General features: G+C 54.8%; 1 pseudogene; it reads left to right on the top strand.

Moving 5' to 3' along the window:
* LOC131398622 (leucine-rich repeat-containing protein 74B-like) lies at nucleotides 1–8,861 on the top strand (annotated as a pseudogene).
* Nucleotides 8,862–9,592: the final 731 nt, after the last annotated feature.

The raw sequence follows: 9,592 nt of genomic DNA, 5'->3' as shown, positions 1-9,592 counted from the left end.
ATGGAGGAGGGTGGGGGAGGGTCGTGCCTGACTTTGGAGCCTGCTGACTGGGAGTGGTGCCGGCCCCCAGATGTGGAGCTATCGGAGAACCAGCTGGGAGCAGTGGGCACCCAGGCTGTGTGTGCCGCCCTCACAGTGAACCCAGCCATGCAGAGGGTACAGCTGGCAAGGAACAGCCTAGAGGAGCAGGCGCCCCAGTACCTTGCTGAACTCCTGCTGGCCCACAGGGGCCTGAAGTCCCTGGACCTGAGCTCTAATCATCTGAGTGAACAAGCAGGTCCCATCTGGCCTGGGCCACCATGGGGCCCGTCTTCCTGGGGCAGGGGTGGGGGGAGGTTGGCAGGACCACTCTGAGCATCCATGCTCTGGGCCCTCTCCCCATGTCCCACTTCAGCCTGCCCCTTCCCCACTCCTCCCACACAGAACTCTTAGTCCACTGCCTGGACATCACATTGCCCACTGCTGCCTGTGCTGGGTGCTGACTTAGCCAGTAGGGACCCAGCATGAACACAACAGAGGCCCTGGCCTCAGGGAACACACATTAACAAGGTCATTCTCCATAATTATTGGTGCTACAAAAGAAACAAACACGGGTGTGATTCTAGAGAAGAATGGGGGTCCTTGCTTAGGTGGGTGGCCAGAGTGGCCTCTGTGAGGAGGCGACATAGAAGCCGAAATGGGCAGGGTGGGGAGGAATCAGCCATGGCAAGACCAGAGGGAGTGCATTTCAAGCAGAGGAACGGTGAACATGCAGACCTATTTCTCAGATTGACAGACACCAGTGTGAATGGGCTATTGGGCCAGGGCAGAGTGGCCAGGCTGTGGAGTGGAGAGGTGACAGGGGGCTGCAGGGCTACAAATCATGGCAAAAGGCATTAAAATTTTATTCTGAGTCTGTAGAAGACATCAGTGGGATTCTTTGATCTCACCACTTTCTCTAATGCCCCAGGGCCTTTGCAGGGGTTATCTGCTTTGTGAGGTACATGGAGGTCTACTTGCCTGTCCTCAACTACTCCAATCAATTATAAGAATCACCTGGGACCCTGGCTTAGGAATACAGATTCCTGGGCCTTGGACCTGCTGCACCAGACTCTTGGGGGGAGGCCTGTGCATCTGCATTTTAGCAGGAGCCCCAGCAGATGTGTCTGATAGAGAAATTTTGGGAGTCACTGCTCTGTCTCAAACTGCTTAGAGTGCATGGGGTGGCACCAGCCTTGGCCTGTGAGAATCAGCCCTAGAATCTAACTGCCAGAGAGCCAGACCCCCATCTAAGAAAATTATTGTGGGAAGTCAGAGAAATTAACAGACAAGCTCATTTCAAACTTTCAAACTTTCAAACTAAGTATAGGCATCCCTCTGGGCCTGCACGGTCAGACGGTGAGCACCAGAGAGGCAACCAGGAGGGAGCAGGCTGGAGGCTATGGCCCTGTGGAGGCTGCACAAATACGGGAGGGGGCGGCCTCCAGCCTGGAAAAGGACAGACGCAGCAGGGCCATTTTGTTTCCCCAAGTGGGGATCTGTGGGTGGGCCCAACTCCCTGGAGGGTGAAGGAGCTTGGGTCCCAGTGTCCTCACCTGACCCACGGCAATTGTAGCACCTGCCACATAGTTGGCTACAGAGGTCATGAAGACCAAGCATTGGAACCACAAGAGACCGATTCCTCCTTGTAGAAGAACTTTCTCATCCTCCAGCTGTCCCGCAAAGGGGCTTCCCTACAAAGTGGGAGACCACTGCCCTCTCTTCCCAGCCCTGGAAGTGTCTGAGGAGGAGGAAAGTACCCCTATCTGGAACCTGTGGGGGTCAGACCCGGTGCTGGGCATGGCGTCTGGAGCCCTGTTCTCAGAGAAGCAGCGCAGGGGCCTCCCCTCCTTGTAGGGAGCTCTCCAAGGTACTGAAAGTGTCTGCCCAGACGTGTTCTGGCCCCACGGGCTGGCTGAGCTCAGTCAATACATCTGTTTTCCTCTGTGCATTTCTTCAGACCAGCCTTACTAGACCTGTGCTCGGTGCTGGGACCATGGAGAGGGGTCAAGTTCAGATCCCTGAGGGACTCCTAGTCTGGTGAGAGAGACAGGCCAGGCAAAGAGAGGTCTAATGGCCAGAGCCTGGAAGGATGGAAGCACAGTGGACATGAGGCCCGAGGTGGCCCAGCCCAGCCAGGCGGGCAAGCCTTCCTAACACCGTGACCCTAGGTTAGAAGGATGAGGAGCTGTTAGCCAGGTGAAGAAGGGGGTCAGTAGTTCCACACAGCAGACCACACAACCTGGAGATGTGTTGATCCTGGAACTTCTGAAAACTGGACTCAGACCAGATTAGCTGAGTGCTGACAGAGTGGAGAGCAGGGTGGGCGGGTGGGTGGGGCTTCTGCCTATTTTACATGCTGAATATCTCTTAGGGTATCTTAACCCCACAGGGCCCCCCTTTCCTTCCTCTACCACCCCTGCCTCCTCTCCACCACAGCGGGGCTGGCCATGTCACTTCTTGCCTATAGACTATGGCACAAGCCTCCCAACAGTCCCCTTGCCTCTTGTCTCTGCCCCTGCCCACCTGAGTCCCTCCCCTACGCCCACCACTAAGGAATCCAGCCTTGTCACTTCTTAAAGCCTACCCTGCCTCCTCACCCTCAATAGGGCGGTGCCCAAGACCCTTGTCCTAGCATTCAAGGATCTCAGCATCCCTCAAGTGCCCATGGCTCCTACCTCATTTCACTGCCTCCCTCCGCCACCACCAGCACCAGGCCTGTGTATATTACCACTAGTGCCCCATGATCCCTTGGCCTCCACACATTCACTCTTTCCTGTGTCTGCCCTCCACTGTGTGTGCACACGGGCATGGGGAGTCCCTCAGTCTTCAAGTTTATCTCCTCTGTTCTCACTTTCCTGACGCCCCAGCCAGGGTTAGCCCCCACTCTGTTCCCACGCCTCCCCGTTTGTAGACTAGAAGAGCTCATACTCCATTAATTTGGATATATGTCTCCCCCATTACATGTGAAATTCTTGAGGGCAAGGCAGGCCCATGTTGGGTTCAACTCCATGACCCTCAGGCCCAGCAGAGACCCTGGCACACAGCAGGCATCAGTATCATTTTTTGAAGGAATAAACAGTGAATAAGAAGGTCTCTCTTGGTGTTTCTGAAGGGGAGACACTTGGAACAAGCCCTGGCGGAAAACACAGCACTCAACAAGCTTAACATGAGCTGGAATCACCTTTGAGGCCCAGGAGCCACGGCCTTTGCCAAGGGACTGGAGGTATGAGGCCCCCACCCATCAGCCCCACTGGCCTGTCTTTTAGGGGCAGGTCTCCCAGGTGCCAGCCCCCCATCTTTGCAGCTCTTTATTCATTAAGAAATGAACCTTGGGGGCCGGCCCCGCGGCTTAGCGGTTAAGTGCACGCACTCCGCTACTGGTGGCCTGGGTTCGGATCCCAGGAGCACACCAACGCACCGCTTCTCCATCCATGCTGAGGCAGCGTCCCACATACAGCAACTAGAGGGATGTGCAACTATGACATACAACTATCTACTGGGGCTTTGGGGAGAAAAGGGGGAAAAGAAAAAAAAAGGAGAAATGAACATTGGATCTTTTCAGCAGAACTTCAAGAATATTTCTTTAAGTAACTTTGATGTTTCCAGCTCCACTTAATGATGACACTGTTCCATCTCCCTGTGCCCACTCTCACATCACTTACTGAGGGGACCGAAGTTGAATGTCACACACCTATACCAAATATCACAGACACTCGGCTGGTGGGGACATGGTACAGTCTGGTGACACATGCTGGCTGTTAGACTTATGCAGATGCTTCCTGAGATGACACCCTGGCCCCCTTGGGTCCCAGCACACTCTCAACAGCCCACTTACTCCCTTGGAGGTTGTGGCTTGTAGCCTCGGGAATGGGTGGCTGCAGCCCCTGCCAGGGTGGCACAGGTGCCTGCAGTGCTCTTGGTGTGGCTCCCCCTGTGGGTCCTCCTCAAGGAATGGCAGCCACTGCCGTGCCCTCTGACAGGGCTGACCTGGGGTCCTGCCCACGAGGTGGCAGCTCAGGCTCTGTCTTCCCAGCACATCCACCAGCTCCACCCTTCTCCCCATCACAGCCCCGCAACTGCCCTTCACTGGAGCCCCCTGGGCATATTGGCTGCTCTGTGCCTCTGGGTCCCTGCCCTTGAGAGGGCCCCAAGTGGGCACAGGGCCTGATCACTGTGTCTCTGGGGGCCCCCCAGGCTCTGAGGTTCATTCACATCCACACCCTCTCTCCACTGTGCTTCCAGGGGTTCAGCTCCACTGCTCACCACCATCCAAGACACAAGACTCTAACCTGGTCTCTGCCGTTCCACACTGTGTCCATGCTCTTTCCACCTCAGGCCTCCTGGGCTCTGAGGCTGTGGCCCCTGACTTTCTCCACTATCACATGTGCTCCCATGTCTTCTCTCTTTTGCATTCCAGGCAAACATCTTCCTGAGAGTCCTGGACATCTCAGACAATGGCTTTGGAGATCCTGGAGCCTCTGCCATGGGTGAGGCACTTAAGACCAACAACGTGTTAGAGGAACTCAGCATGAGGAAAGGAGCATGAGTGTCCCCCACTTCACAGTCTCCAGGCTCATAGCCACCCCAGGGACCAGGGGTCCATGGTCTTGCAGCTGTTCAGCACTTTAATTCCCAAGCCTACCACACTCTACCCATGATGGAGCCAGAGCCACAATTCGAGAGCGCCCAGCTCTGTCCATCTCACTGGAGTTCACCATTCGAACACTGGGGCTCATAATTCCCACTGCCCAGGCGGGGAGCTGGGAATCACACACGTATGTATGAAGCACCTTCAGAGAGCCTGGTGCAGGGTGGGTGCAGCTCACGTGCTCTGCTCGGCACATGGCTGCTGGGGGCCTGCTGTGTGGGGGCTGCCCCTCCAGGCCCAGGCAGGGTCCCAGGCCTCAGCAGGGGACCAGAGCAGGGGCCGCAAACCAGAGGGAAGGAAAGAGGCAGAGCCCTGACAGGTCATGGGCTGCCAGAGTGATCAGGGCCTGCCCGCTGCAATCTTGCCCACCTTTGCTCCCCATGGAAGGAGCCAAGGCCAGAGGAGACCACGAGAGATGCTGAAATTTGAGGCCAGAGCTGGGGACTGAGGAGTCAGAGAGAAGTGGGACTGGCTCCAAGACAAAGTGGCCAAGAGCGGTGCTGAGGCCTGGAGTTCAGGTCCAGCAGGAGGAGAGGGAGGAGGAAAGGATGTGGGGAGGGAGCTGGGGGGTTTCCCAGAACAGATGCTGTCACAGTGATAGGTACAGGGTGCCAGCTGGGGCAGAACTCATAGGAGCACCCTCTGAGCTCTGAGGGCCAGGGAGCAGCTGCTGGTCTCCACCAGGGGAGGGACGCTCTAGGCGTGTCTGCTGGGGGATCTCCCTGAACACTGGGAGACTCCGATGAAGCAGAGTCATTATCCAGCTTTTACTCACTGACCTGCCCAGGGTCCCTGGGGCGTGTGTGGGGGCTGGAATGTGAAGCCTGACCCAGTGGATGCACCAGCAGCTCCAGCTGGGAGCCTGGGGTGATCTGTGTGCAAGGCAGCACAGTGCACATGTCTTTCTGCTGCAGCAACATCGCATCTCTGTGGTGGGAGCCCTGAGCCTGGGCCTGGGCCTCCGGGTCACCCAGACACTGAGGATTCTTGTTGGGAGTGCTAGTCTGATGGGGGAGGCCCCACACAGACCTGTCTGTGCCTGTGCATGCAGATCCCTCCTCTGTCACATCTCCCCACCCCAGTGGCAGCAGGGGACACAGGTTCCAGAGCTCAGATGGGAAGGGGCCTCCTGGCTTCTTCTTGTGACCACTTCTTCCTTTTGCCATTCACTCACCCATCTGGCCTGGCCCATGCCCTTCTGCAGACTCCTCCCCCTCCATCCTTCCCTCCCAGCTGCCCTTCCTCCTTCTCAGCCCACTGGGTGCTGCTCTGCTGAAGATGGCCAGGGCACCCTTGCTTCCCCTTCATCTTCTCCCCTGCTCTTCCTCTGGCCTTGCTGGACCCAGGCTCAGACCTACCTGAGGCCCTGGGCGCACAGCAGGGGTTCCTTCCTCCAGGGCTGCCACGGGGGAGGGAGCTGCTGAGCGGGGCTGAGAGCAGAAGACAGAGAAGGGAGGGTGTGATTGAGGGTGGAGCAGGTCCACGAGGACCACTGTGCCAACAGCATGTGCTCAGAGGACAGAACCACCAGCTCCAGGGGATCCAGCCCTCCTGGGCCCTCAGCTCCCTCAACTAGCAGAGGAGCCCCCTGCAGCACCCCCATCTGCAGCCTGAGGCTCACTCCTCTCCTGCCCTTGGCTAGAACCTGGACCTCTCTCTTAAGCTCTGTATCCCCACTTCCAGCCACCAGCTGGATGCTCCCCCACGTGGCCCTTAGGCACATCAGATTATGAGATCCAATCTGAAGGCATCATCTCCCTCTAAGGGCTGCCCCTTGGTCAGGGGGACTCCGTCCCATCAGAAGCTGGGGCCCAGCACTCGCCCCTCCCTCTCTTTCCCACATCTTCCCTCCTCCATCTCACCTCCTGCAGCACGCCCAGGCTGCCTGCTCCTCCTTCTCACTTCCCCTCCCCCAGTCCTGTGGTCCTGCTGCTTTCTCCTCTCTGGCCCTTCCTTCCCACCTGCTCCCAGGTGATCTTCCTAAACCAGAAACGTGCTCCTGTCCCTCTTGGTTTAAACCCGTCAGTGGCTCCCCTCTGGATAAATCCAAGCTTCCCAGTGTGTCACTCACAGCACGTCCTCAGGATCTGGGCTCTGCCATCCCCCCTCTTCCCTCCCACTTTGAAACCCATCCTCTGACTCCCAGCTGCCTGGGATTCTCCGTGCACACAGGGCGGGATCTCACCTCTGCTTTGCTCCTGCTGCTCCTCTTGCTGAAGTGCCCGGCTCCGCCCACCTCACCTGTGGAGCTCAGCTCAGGGGCTCTGTCCTCATCCGAACTTTACTCCAGGGGGAGCTGGGGCACACTCTCTATTGCACTTATCACACTGCATTTATATGAGGTTCCTTTTCCTCTCCTCCCCACAATGGGTGAGCTCTTTATGGGCAGGAGTGTGTCTTGTGTGTCTGTACCCTTGTCCCCTGCAAAGAGCAGGGCACTACGTGAGCACTCAGCCAGCAATCACTCCCTTCCTCTCTCCTTGGCCCTGCAGCCTCACCCAAGGCATCCTGTCCCATGGAGACACCGGAGCAGAGACAGTGGGGCCGTCCTCGGCCGTGTCACCTGAGATGAGGACTCCTTCCTTCCCCTCACGCTGATCTCCCGGCCTCCCCGGGCTCAGCTGTTCTCAGTGTGTGCGTGTGTGGGTTTCTTAGCTGTCCAGGAATCCCATGCGAAGTGCAGGCTGCTTTGGTGTTCTCAAGTCTGTCCAGGAGAATCCAGTGTCTGCCCTGGAACTGCTGGACTTCTCTGTAAGAGCTTTCCATAAACCCCACCTGGGATCCTCCCAACAGCCTCTTGAGGGACCGTTTAAAGGGAGAAAGTGGGGATTAGAGAACTAGAGTGCCCTGCCCAGATCCATGGTGTGGCAGAGTCCACGTTCCAGCCCAGGCCTGACTGTGGGTCATGACTCCCCTCTGGCTCCACTCCTGCTCCTGACTGGGGTGCCGCCCCAGTCTCACCTCGGACCCCTGCCTGGTTCTTCACTGGCTGAGAGAGAATAGCTGGCTCGGGGAGCACGATGCTCACGGTTCTCTGGTGTTTGGATTTGCAGGTTCAGCCTTTGCAAGGCGGCCCCTCCTCCCAGCCCGTCCGGCCTGCAGGTGGATCCTGGTGCTGGAAGAGTCCCTTGTGTGGCTGTGAGGGAGATCAGGACCCATTTTCATTCTATTTTGCGTTTTTAACATAGAAACAATGTCATTCTTTTCCAAGGCAGTTAAACACTAAGGAGAGATTCCCCAAATACAAACTATTAAAAGAAAGTCTAGTCTCAAGTCACTGCTTATTCTCATCCTGATTTATTTCCATCCAGACTTGAATCAAAGCCTCTCCAGAGATGTGTTTTCACGGTTCCAATCCTCAGGCTTGTGCCACCTGGTGTCAAATGTCTTTGTTTCCTTCTACCTGCCTCATCTCTACAGCTCCACAGGCAGAGGTGAGCTTGCCTTGACCCTGTTCTCTCTGCTCTGAGAATGCCTGTCAGCACTGGACTCTATCATTCTAAAACAAATGGAGGGATATACGAAATTCTCCTGCAACAATATAGCTTATTCAATATAATGTATGGTTATTATCAGAAGCTTTAGTATAATGGAAATCCCATGGGGTGTGCAGTCAGAGAGGCCTGGGACCAAATCCTCATCCATCAACATTAGATCTTGATTCTGAATCAGAGATCAACGCTAGTCTAGATACAACATTCTATTTTCTGTCCTTCACTGTTATCATTAGTCTAATCAGCCTAGCCCAGATTTTATCCTCAGCTTTAAGGGAAGTACGTCTGAATCCTTACTGTAAATTTTCACTTGACCCCAGATCAAGAAATAGAGCAGGCTCCCAGAAGCCCTCATGAACACCTGCCCTTCTCTATAATAATAGTTTGGGGAGTAATGACATTGTCATCCATAGGAAAGAAGCTGTACTAAGGAGCTTCTTCAAGACCCTGTGTGTGTAATTAAAAGAAGTCAAGTTCTCAGAAAGTGACAATGTGCTGCCTTGTCCTGGGTGTCTCCTCAGGATGTCCAGGTGAGTAGAGAGTTTGATGACCTGGCCAGCTCAGTGAAGGTCATTCTCCCAGGGCTTTGCATAAAGACTGCTGCCCACAGAGTGGAGTACAAAACACAGTTGCTGCCAGTCTTCAGACCGTCCCCACCAGCATCTGCCCCGAAATGACTGTGGAGTGTGGCTTCCTCATCTTCCATTGGCCACTTCAACTTCAAAGTGGAGGGTTCTGGGCCTCACCATGCCTTGTTACCACCTGAGTCTGCACTGAGCCCCCTGTCAACTGGGGGGTAAGTCCTACAGAGCCAGCCTTCATGACTCTGACACCTGTACCTCCTCAGCCCCCATGGTCCCTGCACTAACCTGGACCTTCCTGTGCTCTCATTCATTTGGTGAATTCACTCACTGGTGAATTGCATGGTATGTGCATTATATCTCAAGAAAGCTGTTACCAAAATAAGAATCATATTGTTTGACCCAAATTATGTAAAAAAAATTTATGAAAAACACAGGAAGAAAAACACCAAAAAAACCCCCTAGCATCTCAATAATGTTTATCTCTAGGTTGTAGGTTTATGTATTTTTATTTTCTTTATATTTTTATGCATTTTCCACACTTTCTACTCTAACTATGTCTTACTTTTAGAACCAGAAAAATAAATAGTACCTAAAACCACAACATAATACAGGCTACAATTCAGTTATGTGCATGGCGTGGTTGGAGTCCTGAGGAAGGAGGGTGGTATAGACTGAATTTTTCCCCCAAAAAATTCACATGTTAAAGGCCTAACCCCCAGTGTAACTGTATTTGGAGACAGGAAGTAAATAAGGTTAAGTGAGGCCATAAGGGTGGGGCTCTGATCCCATAGGATTAGTATCCCTATAAGAAGAAGCACCAGAAAGCTTGCCCTCTCCCCCTCCCC

The sequence above is a fragment of the Diceros bicornis genome, chromosome 35, assembly GCF_020826845.1.
Source record: "Diceros bicornis minor isolate mBicDic1 chromosome 35, mDicBic1.mat.cur, whole genome shotgun sequence".
Classification (NCBI taxonomy): Eukaryota; Metazoa; Chordata; class Mammalia; order Perissodactyla; family Rhinocerotidae; genus Diceros; species Diceros bicornis.
This window is presented reverse-complemented; position numbering and strand designations above follow the sequence as displayed.